General features: G+C 40.8%; 1 protein-coding gene across 7 annotated transcripts in view; it reads right to left on the bottom strand.

The window, feature by feature from the left end:
- The window catches only part of SSBP2 (single stranded DNA binding protein 2), a 131,852-nt gene that overhangs the window by 101,637 nt on the left and 10,165 nt on the right, over positions 1-20,050 (bottom strand). The window lies entirely within an intron of this gene.

Raw genomic sequence — 20,050 nt, 5'->3', positions numbered from 1 at the left:
GGGCCTGAGCCTCTGCTTGCTTCGCTTGCCAACTGCACCTAGGCAACAACCCTAAGCCACCCCGTCCTTGCCAAAGCCACTCCTCCCTTCTCCCCTGAGGCCTTATCAAGCCTCTACAGTAAGCCTGGGCTTCCTGCCTGCACATCCCTCTCACGCACCAGCCTCTCTCCCTCCTTGGCCTCTGACATTGCCAGCAGCTCAACCCACTTTGCGGTCATGCTGTAGTTCACAACACCACCTGTCAGTGGCATACACTGACTTGAGCCAAAGTTGATATTGCTGAGTGGCTCAGAAACTGACTGAACAAATACGTTATGATGTCAGTACAGTGTCAGTTCTTTTCTTGAAGATGCTTCAAATTCAAACAGAACAGAGACAGAAAAAACATGATAACTTTTAATTTCTTATAATTTTTATTCCACCTTTTTTGCAGTACTGTACTCTAAAAATGGCAGACTAAGGTGGGATTGGGGACAAAATTCATGCCGGGGCCACTCTAGAAAACTCTCCAGGTTGTCATAAGGGAAGTCACCCATTGTTCTGAGAATTGTGGTAAGCTTCACATGGATGTCTGGTCCTTGTACTGTCTAAACTGATTATTAGGGAACACAAAACATTTTCTCCTCTGAAGGCAGATCTCTAAAGCCACAGCTATTCACATTATGAGATGGTAGAGGCTTGAGGAATGTTTTAGCTTCCTCTTTCTATTTTAAGACAGCACAATTTCTTACACTGGGATTAATCCCTGTGTAGGAGAAATCATGCATTGCACAGAATATGAAGTAAAGAATACACTCATACAAAACTGATTTATTCTTTCTAACATACTCATGCTAATACTATGTGACCACCACATATTAGGTCAGCCTATTTAGGATAGCCTAAACAAAACAGATCACAGCACTTTCAGTGAAATGATCAGGGTCTGACCTTGAAGAGTTTTGGTGCAAAATAGTTCCACAGTTGTGGGACAGCCACCAAGTCTATGGGTTCTTATGATTAGGACTTGGGTCCAAATAATGGTTTGTGCAGTTCTGAGAACATCAAATTGAAAGAAGGCAGCAACTCCTAGTCTACTGATCCTTGTGGAATAGCAGGTTTGTTCTCTACAACCCACTGCTGTCAGAAGGTGCTTCATCACATTCTGCATTAAGTAAAGTTTTTGAAAAGAAGTAAAGAACACTACATAAATGCAGTAGTCTAGATTCAAGCCAAAAAGCAAACCACTACTAGATATGCATCTGTCAGAAAAAATGCAACCTTCTCACATGCTGAAAATGATGGGAGTATTCCTGGCCCTATTGCATTCTAGATTTAGAGGTACAATGGTGGTAACAGATCCAGGAGCACTCAAAGAATGTAAGAATAAGTGATCTGGGAAGCTAGGCGAAATGTTCAGTAAATATCAACCTCTAATTCACAAAGCTTGCCTGGTATGATTGCCTCAGTCTTATCTGGATATGGTTTCAACTATTTGTATCCACTTCCAACACCAGGTAAGAGATCATATAGCTGGGGTAGGGAAGTAGGGAGAAAATACACTTACAATTCATGCACCAGAGTCAACAACTACTTCACACACCAATAAGCTTGCTTGAAAAGTAAAAACAAATTTAGAAACATGGAGTACCAGATGGCTAAAATACTGCTGTATTTTAGTGACCAGAACAGCATGATGTTCCAGTGAATTAACCAAATAAAAGCAAACCAAGAATCAAGGATACAGGGGAAGTTCTTTGCATGCAGATAAACAGCTGAAAACAAGTCCAGGTAACAAAAAAAACACAAAAAAACAACCACACAAGCAAAACAAGGACATGATCTATTAGTTCTGATATTATAAAAATAGCAAAATAAACAAAACAAACCCCATTAATTTGGTAAATGTCCAACGGTAGTTATACATGATCCATAAGCATTATCATATATGAAAGTCATTCCATGATGAGAAATCTTAACACAACCACCTTAGAAATCACAATATATCAAAAGGAAAGGTTTAAAGGAATTGATTTTGTATCTTGAATTAATATTCAGAAATCTGCCAAAGTTTGAAGGAGAATTCAATTAGAAATTGGTTGTGAAATCCCTTTTCCAGGGGACAGGGTGTTTCCCCTAACTTTGTCTTAAAACTTAAATGCAGAGGGTCAGGCGGAATCTTCTCTAATTTCCAGCTTCAAGTCTAGAGCTGGGGAGGAGGTTCAGAAAACAAGTCCTTACTCAGAACTGGAGGGCGCAGAAGCTCAGTGTACATTCTGGTCAGAGCCCACATGCCTCTGAAGGAGTAGTATTAGCCTGTCTCTGCCTGTAGTTCCAGGCCTGGATTCATTTCACACACACACACACACCCCGCCAGAGTCTGACTCCTTTCTTGCCATGACAAGCACAATGATTACACACTGCCACTGTGTATTTGCTACCAATACAGTAGTAGAGAAGATTCCGCCTGACCCTCTGCATTTAAGTTTTAAGACAAAGTTAGGGGAAAACATCTGGAGGGCCGAGGTTGAGGAAGCCTGTTTTATACAATACTGGGGACACAAAGATCTATTTATGTACATGCAGTAGAAGTACAAATACCCAAGAGAGTTTTGTTGGCCAAGCAGACAAGCTGATTAGTATTATTATTCCTCGCCTACATAACATTAGTAAGGTACTATACACTTTATATTATATAAACTGATTGGTAGTGGCACACAATAACATAGAAAAAAGGTTCCCTCAGGGAGATTATAATCACTTTCAACAGTTGAGGAGAAGAGGGGGGGCAGGGGGGGAGAAAGGATGAGTGAATGCCATTACACCTACTTTAGTTGCAGTTGTTTATCTGCAAATTAGTTGCAGTTGTTTATCTGCAACTAAAACAATACCTGTTTGTTTCTTTGGCAGAAGGAAATGCTGCACCAAAGTGCATATAAATGTGGGAAGAATCCAAAGCATGAACGTTTTAGTTATGAGATGCTGAAGTCAGAAATTGGAGGAATTTAAGTTACTTAAGGCCACTGGTTTTCAATGGGTCCACTCTGAGTATTACTAAGATTTTATATGGGCAATATTAAATACCTCTGGCCAAATAAGTCTAGACTGTTTTTTAAAAAAAGTTTTTAAAAAGTTTTCTGCTTGAAACACTTCAATTTCTATTACTTGACTTCTAGAAGCAAAAATAGGAAAGCCACAGCACTCTAGAAATTAAATGTTGCTATAATAGAACCACAGAAACCCATATTTAAATCCCATCTCCAAGGGGAAGGATTCTGTCTGTATGCCCAGATGGGGGGCAGACAACGAGCCATAGAACTCCCCAATGGCATCCTGGAGGAATCACCCATATTTGATGTGCATCATATGTTGATCCTTAACCCAGGTTTCACCCTGATGAAGTCATCAGCCAGCAATCGGGATGGTTGGGATACATACCCAATCCCTAGGCCTACTGACATCTGTACTCAATAAAACTGTGGCCACGCCAATCTCAAAAATGCCACATCGCTTATTGCTTCCTGTGCCCCCACCCCAGCAACCTCAGACTCACTGTGACTGGGTCCACAAATCAATCCTCTCAATTGTTAAATTGCAAGCTTAACCTATGAAAGCTTAACCTATGAAAGCATGCTTCAAAATGCATGCAAACCACCAGCTTTTATGTTCAGTTTGCCAGCTGCTTTATCACCAGACCATGTCTTTAAACTCCACTGCATGTAATATTAGTTGTTACATTCCAGAAGGTAATAAGATACCTTAGTTTTCTCAAAGCAACGCCAACAATTAAGTCTTGTGGCATCTGAAATACTGTCCAATATATTTTGGCATAAATCTACCTCTTGTCTTTTGACTTTACACAGTAAACAACTATTTTCCTTACTTCTCTGTATTCAGGGTATATACCCCATGACCATCACAGTCGTCATGTGCTCAAGCACTTAAAAAAATATGCCCCATTATGGCTGTGTCTGGGTGTCAAATTGAAAAATATATTATGGTCCCAGGAATCAGACTTTGCAACTATCTATGGACTTGCATGCCCCCCTCCCTCGCCTCGTTCCTTTTTTCTGAGGCAATCATCAGAGTTGTGAAGCTTTCACTTCCATTTTTTTAAAATTAACCACAGCTTGTCATGTTATTCAAGTCCTACAAACTGTGGCTAATCTTAACTATGGCTTGTTCAAAACAATTCAACTTCAAACCATGGGTCTGAAATCTGCATGGATTACAGCCTGTATGACTGTGTCCTGTGGGAAGCCCTTTATCAATAGACAAGATAATAACCTAGGCAACAATGTAATGAATTTACTTTTGTGATCTTATTTAGCAATCTTTGATGGGATTAAATACCATCAGTATATTAATTTATTTTAAATCCATACAATCCATATACTTGCCCATATTTCATCTTCTATGCTTGTCCAAAGTTTATTTTCCAGTTCATAAATCTTTGTCACATTTTTGCAGTTAACTTCAACAGATGTTTCTATACATTTCTGATAAATACGTCATATATCCCAATTAAATAGTCATGAATTCTGCAACCTTTGGCTTGTAACAGTTTGTGTATTTTCAAAATGAAAATCAAGGAGATAATTGATAAGTAAATCAATTAAAAATAAAATTGCTACTAGGTTAGTTTTTATGGTATTATTTTGGAAATTGCAATGGCCCTGGGGCATCTCTCTCGTTTCCAGTTTCCTTACGGTTAGAAAGAAAACTATTAGACAAATAGCATTTTAATGTTTGTTTGTTCTGTAACAGTAAGCCACCAGAACCAAAACAGGTATTAAAAACATACACATACTTCTAACAATCCCATCAGTCACCACAACTGACTGATGTAGTCTCCAACTGAAAGATTAACAACGAAGTTGTATGTGCTTAAAGAAGCTTGTACCAATTCAAATATAGGCAATTTACACCTTTTTAAAGTATAACACCAAGGATCACATTCATATATCTGATCCATCATATCACTTTAAACAGTCGTGTTTTCCCTCAAAGAATACAGGGAACTGTAGCTTGCTAACAACAGTACTGCGAATTCTTGGGAGACCCCCATATCCCCACAAAGACCTACAATTTCCAGAGTGGTTTAATAGTCAATCCCTTTTCACAAGGAACTCTGTGAACTGTAGTTCTTGTGATGCTGTATGATGCTGCTTGTGGGGCTTGCGCTGCTTCCTCCCACCGCCAGCCTCAAAGATCCCTGAAGCCTTCGGAGCGCAGCACGAGTTCCTGCTGCGCTCCGCAGGCTTCAAGTTCCTTTTGCTGAAGCCAGGAGAGTCTTCCCGGCTTCAGCAAAAGGAACCCAAAGCCTTCGGAGTGCAGCGTGAGGTCCCGCTGCACTCCAAAGGCTTCAGGCAGCTATCCCTGAAGCCTGGAGAGCGAGAGGGGTCGGTGCGCACCAACCCCTCTCGCTCTCCAGGGTTCAGCGAAAGCAACGCGTAGCCTCCGGGACGCGGAGGGAGCACTCCCTCTGCCCTTCGGAGGCTTCGTGTTGCTATCGCTGAAGCCAAGGAGCCTGCATTCGCTCCATAGGACACACACACATTTCCCCTTAATTTTTGGAGGGGGAAAAGTGTGTCCTACAGAGCGAAAAATATGGTAAACGGCGTTTCTGTGTGCTGCTCTGGTTTGCCAGAAGCAGCTTAGTCATGCTGGCCACATGACCTGGAAGCTGTACGCCAGCTCCCTCGGCCGGTAAAGCAAGATGAGCGCTGCAACCCCAGAGTTGTCCGCAACTGGACCTAATAGTTAGGGGTCCCTTTACCCTTTAGATATTCACTGTCATACATGGCTGTTTTTCCAGTGGCCTACTGATATGTCTTTGGTTATGTTATATAGCAAGGTTAGATTTCATTGCTGCTCCAGTTATTTCTCTCCCCAAGGCTTCCAAGAATACAAATAAAACCACAAGGGCTGATCTTGTCAGATCTCATAAGCAAAACGAAAAAAAGGTTGGCCTGGTCAGTACCTGGGTAGAGGTCTTCTGAATTTTATTTAGAACAATGGAGGTTATTCAGTGTCCACAGACTGGATTATTTCACATCCAGCAGAATGGCGCCCCTTCCACCTAACTTCTGGATTTAGTTATTGGGGTGGGCACTCTACATATATAATGAATAAATAATTCACCCCAAACTGAACTGCTTTTCCTGGTTAGATACCTTTCAAAATCAATTTCTCATGAGCTTAATAAGATAACTAACTTGGTGCAGTCCTCTATACCTTTTTGAACTCCCATCTTTCCTGACCAAGGCTTGCAGAACAAGATGGGAGCTAGATTCCAACATTGTCTGAAGAGCCATAAGTTCCCCATCCCTAGTATATATAAAGCCTGTCATTGAAGTCTAGATAATTATTATCTATTCCACTTTGGGTCTACATGAAACTCAGAAACTGACAAAACCTCAAGCTGAATTTGCACCATTCTACCACATCAGTTCCTACCTCTTTCAGGAATGCACTCATATGAACAAAGACAACTTGCACAATGGAATATCATGGACATGGTTTGCAACAACTGTTATGAACAGGACAGTATGTTTCCTAGAGGCTGAAAGGCGTCATACATCTTTCACTTAAAGGTAAAGGGTAAAGGTACCCCTGCCCGTACGGGCCAGTCTTGACAGACTCTGGGGTTGTGCGCCCATCTCACTCAAGAGGCCGGGGGCCAGCGCTGTCCGGAGACACTTCCGGGTCACGTGGCCAGCGTGACATCGCTGCTCTGGCGAGCCAGAGCCACACACGGAAACGCCGTTTACCTTCCCGCTGGTAAGCGGTCCCTATTTATCTACTTGCACCCGGAGGTGCTTTCGAACTGCTAGGTTGGCAGGCGCTGGGACCGAGCAGCGGGAGCGCACCCCGCCGCAGGGATTCGAACCGCCGACCTTTCGATCGGCAAGTCCTAGGCGCTGAGGCTTTAACCCACAGCGCCACCTGCGTCCCTACATCTTTCACTTACTACAATATAATCATAGGCTTTGGTGACATTTGCTCTACCACATCCCTCAAAGCAATTGGTTCAGCAATCATTTTCCACAGCAACAAGAAAACATTGGCATTCAGTAAAGAAAAAATGGCATATCCTGCTAAAAGGCAGACCTCCTGGGCAAGATGCTTCATTTTCTTGGAGAAAGTGGCAACATCACTTTTATTGTGTAAAAATAATTGTGTAGAAAGGCGCTTACTCATAATCAATACTCCCCCAATAGTCAGCCATCATGTATACAAATAGATGAATTTGGATTTGCCACCGTACAAAGTTCTCATTCACTACATCAACACAGATCTACAGGCTGGCTCTGGGAGCTAGGCTAAGGAGCAGAAATGGAAAATTGGAACTGGCACCACATCAGACACTCAAGCCATTTTCTGTACATAATGCAAGAGATCTGAGCAAAAACCTTATATCCTTATAAAAGGTCAAGAACTGCAGTAATTCAATAATTTCTCCTTAACACTACCCTTTCTGGTAGCAGACAAGAGTATGAGACAATCCAGAAACCAGTACATGGAAGTATTCCCCTTTCTATCCTCTTAAATGGTATATTAGACTGGATGCCATACTCCCAGATTAATTTCAATGGGTCTATCTAAGATGGTAAGAAAATGCACACAAGTGAACTATATGAACACATTTTCTTCACTGGCTCTTGCTCACATGCTAGAACAGAAGTAACAGTGGGCAGTTTGCTAGCTCTCTTTTACTAGCAGCACTGGGAGTATGTAGTGCACTTGAGGTACATTAGATTTGGATGCAGCAAATCTAGACTTACATTTATTCCAAGTTACACTGCTCGCAAGTTGGCCTTGGACATATCAGCTTCTCTCAGACTAACTGGCATAGAGGGTTGCTGAGAGTGTCCAAAGCACTGCTCTAAGATCATTAGAGGAAGGGCAGGATACACATATGATAGAAATCTACTGCTGCTTAGAAAGTTCAAGAACACAAGCTCATCTTGTTCCCGTAGACTTGGGAATTACACCAATCGAAGTCTCTCTGTAGCTCTCTCAATGCAAGGCTTATACTGATGCTAAATGACCTCCCTCTTAAATGAGATATTCTAAGCAGCTGCTATTCATTTCAGCCACTTGCAAATAGATTTCATCAGTAGAGTGGGAAAAGTTGAGTTTTTAGCAAATCAGGTTAGAAAGCCTGTAATTACTTAATGCTCACATTTTGTCATAACCAACGAAATGTTAAGACTCTTACCTAAAATGTACACATGTTGCAAATATCTCAAAAGACCATTTAAGAGATTTAAAACCACTAAAGTCATGAACGGACATAAATGTGACTTGTGAACTTGAGAAAAATAATGATCTTTAATGAATGCGAAGCATGGCAAAGGCCAGTTATCAGTACAATATAAAAGAAAAGTAAGTTTGTTTTTCATTTATTGAACTTTTAGACTGTCCTTCACGCATTTCAGATCCCAGGATGGTATGCAAATGATATTTAAAAAACAAAACAATGGATGTCCCCAATGAACAGAAACACAATTAAAAAATAAAGACCACTACCAGAGAAGTCAAGCTTTTATAAAATAATAATAATACAAGTTTGCAGCAGTCAGTAATTACACTAAAGACTATGAACAAACAGATACTTCCAAATACCAGGTGAACAAGTTTTTACCTGGTGCTGCAAGCAATTTGGAATCAATTTGCTTATTACGCTACACTTTATGAACATAGCATTGAACTTCTTAACAACATATCACCAGCACAATTTTGTGCACGTATACTTGGAAGGAAGCTTCATAAGAACTCCATGGGAGTTGAAGCCTGCCCTATGCACCTTTTTAGTAACCAGTATCCATAGTATCCCCTTCATGGATCACTGCCTTGCCGTGGCGAAGGGGCTTGGAGAACTCAGAGAAGCTATGAACTATGCCGAGCAGGGCACCCAAGATGAACAGGTCATATTGGAGAGTTTTGACCAAACGTGATCCACCTGGAGGAGGAACCGGCAAGCCACTCCAGTATCCCTGCCAAGAAAACTCCATGGACAAAGACAACAGGCATATAAAAGTTATGACGCTGGAAGATGAGCCCCTCAGGTCGGAAGGCGTCCAACATGCTACTGGGGAAGAGCGGAGGGCAAGTACAAGTAGATCCAGAGCTGATGAAGCGGCTGGGCCAAAGCCGAAAGGACGCTCAGTTGCGGATATGCCTGGAAGCGAAAGGAAAGTCCAATGCTGTAAAGAAAAATATTGCATAGGAACCTGGAATGTAAGAACCATGAACCTGGGTAAGTTGGATGTGGTCAAAAATGAGATGGCAAGAATAAATATTGACATCCTGGGCATCAGTGAACTAAAATGGACGGCAATGGGCGAATTCAGTTCGGATGATCATCATATCTACTACTGTGGGCAAGAAACCCGTAAAAGAAATGGAGTGGCCCTCATAGTCAACAAAAGAGTGGCGAAAGCTGTACTGGGATGCAATCTCAAAAATGATAGAATGATCTCGATACGAATCCAAGGCAGACCTTTTAACATCACAGTAATCCAAGTTTATGCACCAACTACTGGTGCTGAAGAAACTGAAATTGACCAATTCTATGAAGACTTACAACACCTTATAGAAGTGACACCAAAGAAGGATGTTCTTCTCATTATAGGGGATTGGAATGCTAAAGTAGGGAGTCAAGAGATAAAAGGAACAACTGGCAAGTTTGGCCTTGGAGATCAAAACGAAGCAGGGCAAAGGCTAATAGAGTTCTGTCAAGAGAACAAGCTGGTCATCACAAACACGCTTTTCCAACAACACAAGAGACGACTCTACACATGGACATCACCAGATGGGCAGCATCGAAATCAGATTGATTATATTCTCTGCAGCCAAAGATGGAGAAGCTCTATACAGTCAGCAAAAACAAGACCTGGAGCTGACTGTGGCTCAGATCATCAGCTTCTTATAGCAAAATTCAAGCTTAAACTGAAGAAAGTAGGAAAAACCACTGGGCCGGTAAGATACAATCTAAGTCAAATCCCTTATGAATACACAGTGGAAGTGAGGAACAGGTTTAAGGATTTAGATTTGGTGGACAGAGTGCCTGAAGAACTATGGATGGAGGCTCGTAACATTATACAGGAGGCAGCAACGAAAACCATCCCAATGAAAAGGAAATGCAAGAAAGCAAAGTGGCTGTCCAATGAGGCCTTACAAATAGCGGGGGAGAGAAGGCAAGCAAAATGCAAGGGAGATTGTGAAACATACAGGAAATTGAATGCAGATTTCCAAAGAATAGCAAGGAGAGAAAAGAAGACCTTCTTAAACAAGCAATGCAAAGAAATAGAGGAAAGCAATAGAATGGGAAGAACCAGAGATCTGTTCAAGAAAATTGGAGATATGAAAGGAACATTTCGTACAAAGATTTCCATAATAAAGGACAAAAGTGGAAAGGACCTAACAGAAGCAGAAGACATCAAGAAGAGGTGGCAAGAATACACAGAGGAATTATACCAGAAAGAAACGGATGTCTCATATACCCCAGGTAGTGTGGTTGCTGACCTTGAGCCAGACATCCTGGAGAGTGAAGTCAAATGGGCCTTAGAAAGCACTGCAAATAACAAGGCCAGTGGAAGTTATGGTATTCCAGCTGAACTATTTAAAATTTTAAAAGATGATGCTGTTAAGGTGCTACACTCAATATGCCAGCAAGTTTGGAAAACTCAGCAGTGGCCAGAAGATTGGAGAAGATCAGTCTACATCCCAATCCCAAAGAAGGGCAGTGCCAAAGAATGCTCCAACTATCGCACAATTGCACTAATTTCTCACGCTAGCAAGGTTATGCTTAAAATTCTACAAGGAAGGCTCAAGCAGTATGTGGACCGAGAACTCCCAGAAGTGCAAGCTGGATTTAGAAGAGGCAGCGGAACCAGAGACCAAATTGCAAACATGCGCTGGATTATGGAGAAAGCTAGAGAGTTCCAGAAAGACATTTACTTCTGCTTCATTGACTATGCAAAAGCCTTTGACTGTGTCGACCATGGCAAACTATGGCAAGTTCTTAAAGAAATGGGAGTGCCCGATCACCTCATCTATCTCCTGAGAAATCTCTATGTGGGACAAGAAGCTACAGTTAGAACTGGATATGGAACAACTGACTGGTTCAAAATTGGGAAAGGAGTACGACAAGGCTGCATTTTGTCTCCCTGCTTATTTAACTTATATGCAGAATTCATCATGCGAAAGGCTGGGCTGGATGAATCCCTAGCCGGAATTAAGATTGCCGGAAGAAATATCAACAACCTCAGATATGCAGATGACACAACCATGATGGCAGAAAGTGAGGAGGAATTAAAGAACCTTTTATTGAGGGTGAAAGAGGAGAGTGCAAAATATGGTCTGAAGCTCAACATCAAAAAAACGAAGATCATGGCTACTGGTCCCATCACCTCCTGGCAAATAGAAGGGGAAGAAATGGAGGCAGTGAGAGATTTTACTTTCTTGGGCTCCATGATCACTGCAGATGGTGACAGCAGCCACGAAATTAAAAGACGCCTGCTTCTTGGGAGAAGGGCAATGACAGGCCTAGACAGCATCTTGAGAAGTAGAGACATCACCTTGCCAACAAAGGTCCGTATAGTTAAAGCTATGGTTTTCCCAGTAGTGATGTATGGAAGTGAGTGCTGGACCATAAAGAAGGCTGATCGCCGAAGAATTGATGCTTTTGAATTATGGTGCTGGAGGAGACTCTTGAGAGTCCCATGGACTGCAAGAAGATCAAACCTCTCCATTCTGAAGGAAATCAGCCCTGAGTGCTCACTGGAAGGACAGATTGTGAAGCTGAGGCTCCAGTACTTTGGCCACCTCATGAGAAGAGAAGACTCCCTGGAGAAGACCCTGATGTTGGGAAAGATGGAGGGCAGAAGGAGAAGGGGGCGACAGAGGACGAGATGGTTGGATAGTGTTTTCGAGGTTACCAGCATGAGTCTGACCAAGCTGCGGGGGGCAGTGGAGGACAGGAGTGCCTGGCGTTCTCTGGTCCATGGGGTCACGAAGAGTCGGACACGACTAAACGACTAAACAACAACAACAACATCCATAGTAACTGTAGTGAAAATTGGTTATCCTAAAACCATATTTACTGTATTTATATCATACTCCTTATCCGTATACACTTTTTCAAAAATACTAGCATAACTCAGATTTCTCTTTATCAGTGTCTGAAAGATTCATAATGCCTGATACTCATTCATTTGATCTTTGTGGACTTCATTAAATTGAAGGTTTTCATAAAGTGGAATATTCTGTTCAGTTGCTTACTACCAACATGTACAAAATTTAAGATTTTGTATATGCACTTTCGACCATTCATCAGATTATTTTCCATGATTCAACTCCTGCACCAAATGCCTGAATATCTTCTGTAACATTTGAACATAATTTCCATCCATGGACCAGTAAAGACTATCATCTCTGCTTACTAAGCCCATTCAAACAAGCTGTGATTTAAAGCAAATTTCACTAACTAACAAGTTTCCCATTCCATCTGAACTAGGAAACCATGCTTACCAGCTTTGGAGCAAACAAGGAAGTTAAACCAACTTCAAATTATAATTTAATATCTTGTTTGGTTCTAAAATTAGTAACCACAGTTAACCAATTTGGATGAAATGGCAACCTATGGTTAATTAGAGACTTCTAGGTTAAATCATAGTTCATGGCAATCATGCGGAGTGCGCAGGCAAAAGACCTGTGCATATTACTGATTTTAATGAGTATACTTTGAGTATGGCTAACAATGGATACAGCCTTTAATATCTTGGATACAAGTTATTTGCTGCAGCACGAATTAGCTGTGCAATAATATTATTTGAACATGTTGCTTCAGAAATAAGTTAACTGAGAAAGCACATCAGCATACTGTCCAACATTCCTCAGATGAAAATAGGGACATTTCTCACTCTCCAACTGACCCTCCCATTTTTGGCGCCTCCCCCAGGTCATTTCCTATGAGAAGGGCGAATGCCGCCACCACTACACCAATGGGGCACACACTCTCTCCACCATCCTGAGAAAACCCCTTAATCCCAATTTTATTTTATTTTATTCTTTGGTAGATTTACAAAAAGAAAAACACACACCAATAAATAAATTTTTAAAAGGGGCAAGATTAGAAGCAGATACACAAAGCATTAAAAATATAAAAAATCAAGACTCGCACTCTGCTCCCGCTTTCTTCCTGCCCCTGCCAGGCCTGCCCTCTGCCTACGCTCAGAGTCAGTGCATCACGTGAGGCTGGGCCTTCGCAGCGACAGCCTCTCCTCTTTCGCTCTTTGGAAGCTGCTACAAGCAGCCCAAGGGAGGAGGCCAAAAGCGGCAACGGGGATGCTCCTTTGCAGCCACAGCTGCTGCCATAGTCATCGCTTGGGACAAGCACCAGCTCATTCTCCTCCCCAAGCTTGGTGGCAGTGCTGGCCGGAGGGGGGGGGGGAGGATAGGGACATTCCAGGATCAATTCAGAAGCCAGAATGGCTTTCATAATTCCCAGAGTCTCTCTAGAAAATTGGGACATTGAGAGGTATGCATGAGATTTCCTTGAAGGTTTCCAATCTATCCTCTGAAAAAACAAGGGGGGTATCAACAGGAAAGAAAACTAGTTTAGCAAAAATTTTAAAACTCCTTCCCCTGAACCTTTACATCTCTGCAACTAAATCAAGCAGTTGCAGATTATGAGCCTCTTAGGGGGAATGTTTTGCAAGGCTTGAAAAATAGGATATACTATTACAACCAATACAACTGACTGGAGATACACACTGGATTTTATTCTGTCTTTTAATCAATTTAGTAATACATTTTAAGATGTCACTTCCCAATTATGCCGTTTTTCCAACTTACTAAAATTGCATGCCTCTTACCATTTTTACTGTGTTGTCACTTTCTTTCAAAAACTGTATAAAATTAAAACTGAAATCAAACTGAAATCAAAACATCCTTTAAAAAACACGATCTTAACAAATGCATTTAAGGTTATGAGTGATGCTGAAAGTATTTCATACTTTATTTCAAATTCAAAAGTAACATTACTTTGGGAACACTTTTGCATTCCTAGCACAATTCTCCTTCTACTACTGTCCTACTTCTCTAATCTCCATTATGCTGTTACTGTTACTTCAGCTCTTCCAGATATTGCACTCCAGCTTTTTAAAGTTACTTCTATGGCATGTCTGTATAATGCATTTGTTTTTCATTTGTGCAGTGTGCATGTATCTTCCCCTCAAGCTTGCATTTCTGTTGCAGGGACAGCATAAGAAAGCACAATGGGTTGGAGCCAGAGAATTATAGCCACTAGCATTGTTCCGCAAATGCTTATGTGAGTGCTAGCAGATGAGCTTCTTCATTGCCACAAAATATAGATACTATGGTTTCCCTTCAGATGATATAGAGCTTTCACCTTTTAATATACAGATTCTATCCCTGTTTCCACACAGGTAGGAAAACATCTTTTGATTAGTTTCATTGTTTTCTACAAAACTATAGCACAAGGACAAACAAATGAGTGGAAGTCACCTCATGTACACATGAGGGCCCTTTGTATCTCATGCTGAATAAAAAAGGCAATACTTTTCCTAGTTGTGACTGCCAAATCTCAGTATTCTGTTGAGTTTATCTTTCAGTTTGTCCACAGAACAATAAGTTAGGTTAAGGACTGTTTGCATAAATTTAACATCAACCAGCAGTAGGACTAACCCCCAGCAGCAATTTTATATCTCGTAGTAGCTTTTTCCTCTGTTTCTTTTTATTGTTTGGAGACCTGCCCCAAACTGGAATACACTGACCAGAAACTTGCAGGATTATCACTGAAACTCTGAATTGTGATTTGAGAAGACAGATCAATTGTGCAGAAAGTCCCATCCTTTGTTTCTTTTCATATCCCACTGGATTATTTTAAAAATCCAGACAGAATATCTAAGATTCGGTTTACAAACTGCCACATTTATATTGCTTAATAGTTTTATTAATATCATTATTAAGAGAAGCAATATTTAGGCCTGAGAATTCTTCTAACATGCCACTGCTATTTCTGGTGGAAGTCACTGGAGAATCAAATCAATACATGTCACTGAGCAGCAATTCAGCAAATCTGGAGCACTCATAGAAGATACAGGAAAGTTAAGACACTCAAAAAATCCTTATTTCACACTTTTTTTGTTTCAAAGCATATACAATATGCAAGATGTCAGTTTGTTTAAATAAGCAATGACAAAAGCAGACAATTGAAACTAGGTTCTTCTGGATATCTATAATTAAATTCAGAGTCTCTCATACCTAGGTAAGGCGCATTTGCACAGGCAATTTACCCCTGGTTCACTGCCGAATGCATTCTTCCAGCTGTACACTTCACACTTGAGCAGAAGTAGTTACCCCTTAGCTCACTGTTATTCCCCCTTGTAGACTTGGAAAGGAAAGAGTGGCCAGGATCCAAGGAGCTGTTTAGGCGCACCAGCATCCAAAGTGGCCCCGAAGCTCATAGGCCTTTCCCCACTATTATATTACACATTACTTTGGACTCTTCCTTCAGTTCCAAAAGCAGTTTAACATGTGAAATGTGAGGGGGGTATTTAGGGAGACCACACTCAGATATCATCCTTGGGTTTGTTGGGTTTATTGTCACAGTTCTTTGTATCCTGTCCATGATGAGCAGTTTGAGAGTAGTACATTGTTAATTTTTTCCAAATACTTAAGTAGTGTGCACTTCTGAAAGGCAGATTCCCTTATCCTTCCATACTAATTGTGGTTATCTATGGAACACCACCATTTCCCCCCCTGTCAGCCTGAGCACAAAAGCACAGGGCCTTCAGCCGTTAAACAATCTATGGCCTTTTAAATGCATGAGGAAATTCCAGAGGAAACAGAACTAGTAACAGAAAAATGGAGGGCTTACCTACGTATTCTTTAGACTGCGTTTGTAGTATCACATAATACAAAGTTTTTATTTCTTCTACCTATATTATACAGAACTGAACTTCAATATTGCAAAGACCTGCATAGCTACATAAAATTAATCCTGGGCAATCTCAATGAAATGTTTTAATTGGGCCTATGCAGATTTTTTCCGTGTATTTTGTCTCTCATGTATTTGTTCACCTTTTGGGTGGGGGGTGGGGGAGTCTGTAATATGTGACTGAATGATATGTTGCAGACACCATTAATGATAAACAGGTAGGATTATTTGCTGAGGGTGTGGGATGGGTAATTTTAAAGCAATGTAAGTGGTTGGGTTAGGATCTTGTTTGTTTCTGATACAAAGAAATAACATCAGACACAAACTTTAAATTAAAAAAGCATCAAATGGAAATATTATGCAAATACTATCCTGGATGATTACGCTGTCAACAGTAGGGATGTCATACGTCTGGATTTTTCCAGACATTAAAGAGGTTTCAAAGGTGGAATTGACCTCCATGGGGAATTTCTGAAAGGCAGTGCTTTGTCCTGGATCTTAGGCAAGTCAATCCAAAAATCACAATTTTTTGGTGTCTTAAAAAAGTGTCCTGGTTTTTACTTTTTTAAATACAGCAAACCTAGCAGTCGCGAGTCATGTTAGCCAAATGCTACCTCAATGTTGGAGGCAATATTCCTCTGAATACCAGTTGCTGGGAATCACATGTGGGAAGAATGCAATTCTGCTCATGTCCCGCTTCTGGGCTTCCCAAAGGCATCTGTTGGCCACCCTGAGAACAGGATGCTGGACCATATAGGCCTTTGTTTGAACTGATCCAGCAGGGTTATGGTATTCTTATCACTCCATATATACCAGAATTTAAAATTACAGTAGAGTCTATTATCTACTGTAACTAAGACTAAATAAGTACAGCTGAATAAACCCATTCTTTCCCTCTTGACCCTGCTTCTACTTCCCAGCCTCGACTGTCTCCCCACTGCCCTTTTGTGTTCTGTGAGATGCCATGCACAGTAATGGCTCTCTTTATATTAGAATGGTTGGGTACTCATGGAAATAGGATACGAGCTTTTGGTGGAAAGCTTCCATCAAACTAAGGATGCCATGTTATCTGTATGTGCAAATTGTTATCCGGTCATTATTCTACCAAAACTATGTTACACTTTTTAACTTCTTCATCCACTTTTAAGTACTTGCGGCTATCAACATGAAAAATGGGAATTCAGAAGGTCAAACACAGGATTTATATATAAGTTCCTGGTAATATGGTAGACACTGTGGTTTAAAACATTGACTCCTTGCTAGAAAATTAATGGGGACTTTAGTAAGCAGCAGCGATTCTCCCCCAAAGGGACAGGGATAGTGAACACATTAAAAGTGAATATAAACCCTAGAGTATTATATAGTCAGAACTCTTTTCCTATTCCAATTAATTTATTCTACTTCACTGAAATTAATTCCTCATTTAAATCAGTTCTTCAGGGTTGGGAAATGGGGGAAAAGCTTTGTGGAAGAGCCAGGGTCAGAGTGGCAAGGGGGAGCATTTACTGGAAGCTCAAGCTTCAACACACAATCCTCTGGGGGTGCCTAACAGAGTGCACATCCCATCAGAAGGCCTAAACTAATGTTTCTGAACACATTCTGCCTGGATAAGTGACTGAAGACATGACTTCTGAATCTTCCATATTAGGTGCATTCATATTTAATACTCTGAAGCCACTGAAAACCTAGTTAGTATAATATACTTTAAACTAGATATATCAAGAGCAATGGTTCTCAACCATGAGACAAAATCCCCTACTGAGACATAATTAGCAAGGGGAGACAAGTTCATTCTTGACCCTTACCTCCTTGCATCTTAACTGGGTCAAAATACCATTGTAGCCCCTCCAATTAGTGTAATACAAGAGGACTATGTGCTCCCCACAATCTACATGCAAACCAATACAATGCTGTTTCCCACAAGAATTTCTTATGGTCCTCCTGTCCCTTCCACCTGCCATTAAAACACACCACATGTGCCCTAAAGTCATGTTTTTCCTTTGATGTGCACTTAACATTACAATGCAAACTGTCTGTTCTCCAAAAAACCCAATTCTGATCACACTTGCTTCAATCCATTAGATTGGACAGCACTCTACTGTTGCCTGTGGCGAAGTGAATACATTCCTAATTCCCAAAGCAAGTCTTTGGCAAGAGTTAACTGTGTGAGATAGCAGATTCAAACAGGGACTAACCAACAAAGAGGTGCTACAAACATCCATCCCTTTTTAATTCTGCCAATAAACCTCAAGAGTGAATTTGGGATTCCCTACACACTGACCATTATATGAAATCCAATGGAACAGCTTCCAAGGCGATTGCAATATAATCCCATTATTCTGTTTCTTTTTAAAGATTCTGAAGCAGTTTTTGGGAAACTAACCATAGGAATTACTACTATATTTGCATTAGACAAATATAGGAAATGATAGAAAAGGGGAAAAGCTAACATAATTATAAAATGGATATCCAATTTATTACCAATGTTTTTCTCAAATTCTTTTTGTCGTTGTTGTTTCAATGTGGAAATGAGGGCCAACTACACATGACACTAAATGCATCATTGGCAATCACATCAGCTTTGTTTTAAGAGCAAGAGTGAGAGGCCCTGAGGAGGCATATAGGGAGGACAGATATAACCTTTTTCTCCCCCGGCATGATCCCAATAAATACCCTTGCAACTCTCATACACTGGAATTAAGGATAGGAATAAAGCTCCCATTAGCACCAAAGGGAGCCTTTTCCTATTCCTAATTGTGGAGCTCAGGGGGAAATGTTCTTCAGGAACTTGGCTGGCGAGAGAAAGGATAAGTCTCTCCTCCCAGCATGCTGCATTCCTAATGTGAGGGTCTCCATCCTTACAATGACCATTAGGATCTACACAGCATGCACAACAACAAGCAATAACATTCCTATTTAATAATAGGGAAATAGGGACACTAGCATTACTTTTCCCAGAATGAAGTGGTGTGTACAAATTTCCCACTGTGTTAACACGCAGAACCATTCATGAGCATGTCCAATCTAAATGGAAAAACAATTCATGGTGAACTAAAAGAATGCTGCAGCAACAGCAAATGATGCATGCACTGTTTCCTAAATCAAATTACATAAATTTTCCATATAAAAAATCACAAAGAGGAACATGGACAGAGCCAACACATAGAATTACAAATCTATCCAGTTGTCCTAAACCTGAGCTTACAAAAAAAAAAAGACATTCAAGTAAACTTATTTACAATTAAGTTTCTGCCTTTAAAAATGGTATAGAGACACTCTCACTGGCACACCAAACTATAAAAAGATGACAAATCTCTGGGAAGATTTTTATACAGTTAAGTTTGTCCAGAATTCCATGCTGTTATTTTCAAGAATTAACCGATGCTTTGGGCATGTTTGGGACCCTGTGTACAGTTCTAGTCAATTACTTTCAAGACGCATACAAAACGCTTACTTTCAAGCTCAACAAAAAAGGATGTATAAAGGGGAATGGAGCACCTTACCTGTGAAGCAAAGCTTTTTACAAAAAGGCTTTTTATTAAGGAAAAACACTTTCCGTTTACTGAACATCAGGGCAGGGGAACCTGTGGCCCTCAAGTCATTTGAATCCCACAAGCCCCAGACAGATGGTCAATGATCAATCATTTATGGCAGCTGGAGCTGAATAACATTTGGAGGGCCACAGGTTCCCCATCTCTTCTGTACACCAACAATGTTGCTGCCTGTCCATTTGAAGAGGCTTGTAGTTCTTTGACTGCTCTCTCACCTTTGTGTCCCCAAATTCAGTCTGGATCCAAGGTGTGTCACTTCTCCCCTTGCAGCACTGCAAAAATACAGCCCTTGCTCTCTCCCTTCAGCAAAATATCTGGTTTATGTCTTGGCCGCCACTCAGCTATACTACTACAATCTTCTCCTCTTTGGTCTTAAAGTCTCATACCTTCGTCCCCTATCTAGCACTCTGATGCCAAAATCATATGTTGTATGAATAATATCAAAAAAATAAGGGATGGAATATGATAGAGGTTTATAAAATAATAGAGATTTATAAGATGTTGTGTGGTGTAATTCTACTGGAACTCAGAGCTGCCCAATGATAGA

This window comes from Podarcis cretensis, assembly GCF_951804945.1.
Source record: "Podarcis cretensis genome assembly, chromosome: 11".
NCBI lineage: Eukaryota > Metazoa > Chordata > Lepidosauria > Squamata > Lacertidae > Podarcis > Podarcis cretensis.
This window is presented reverse-complemented; position numbering and strand designations above follow the sequence as displayed.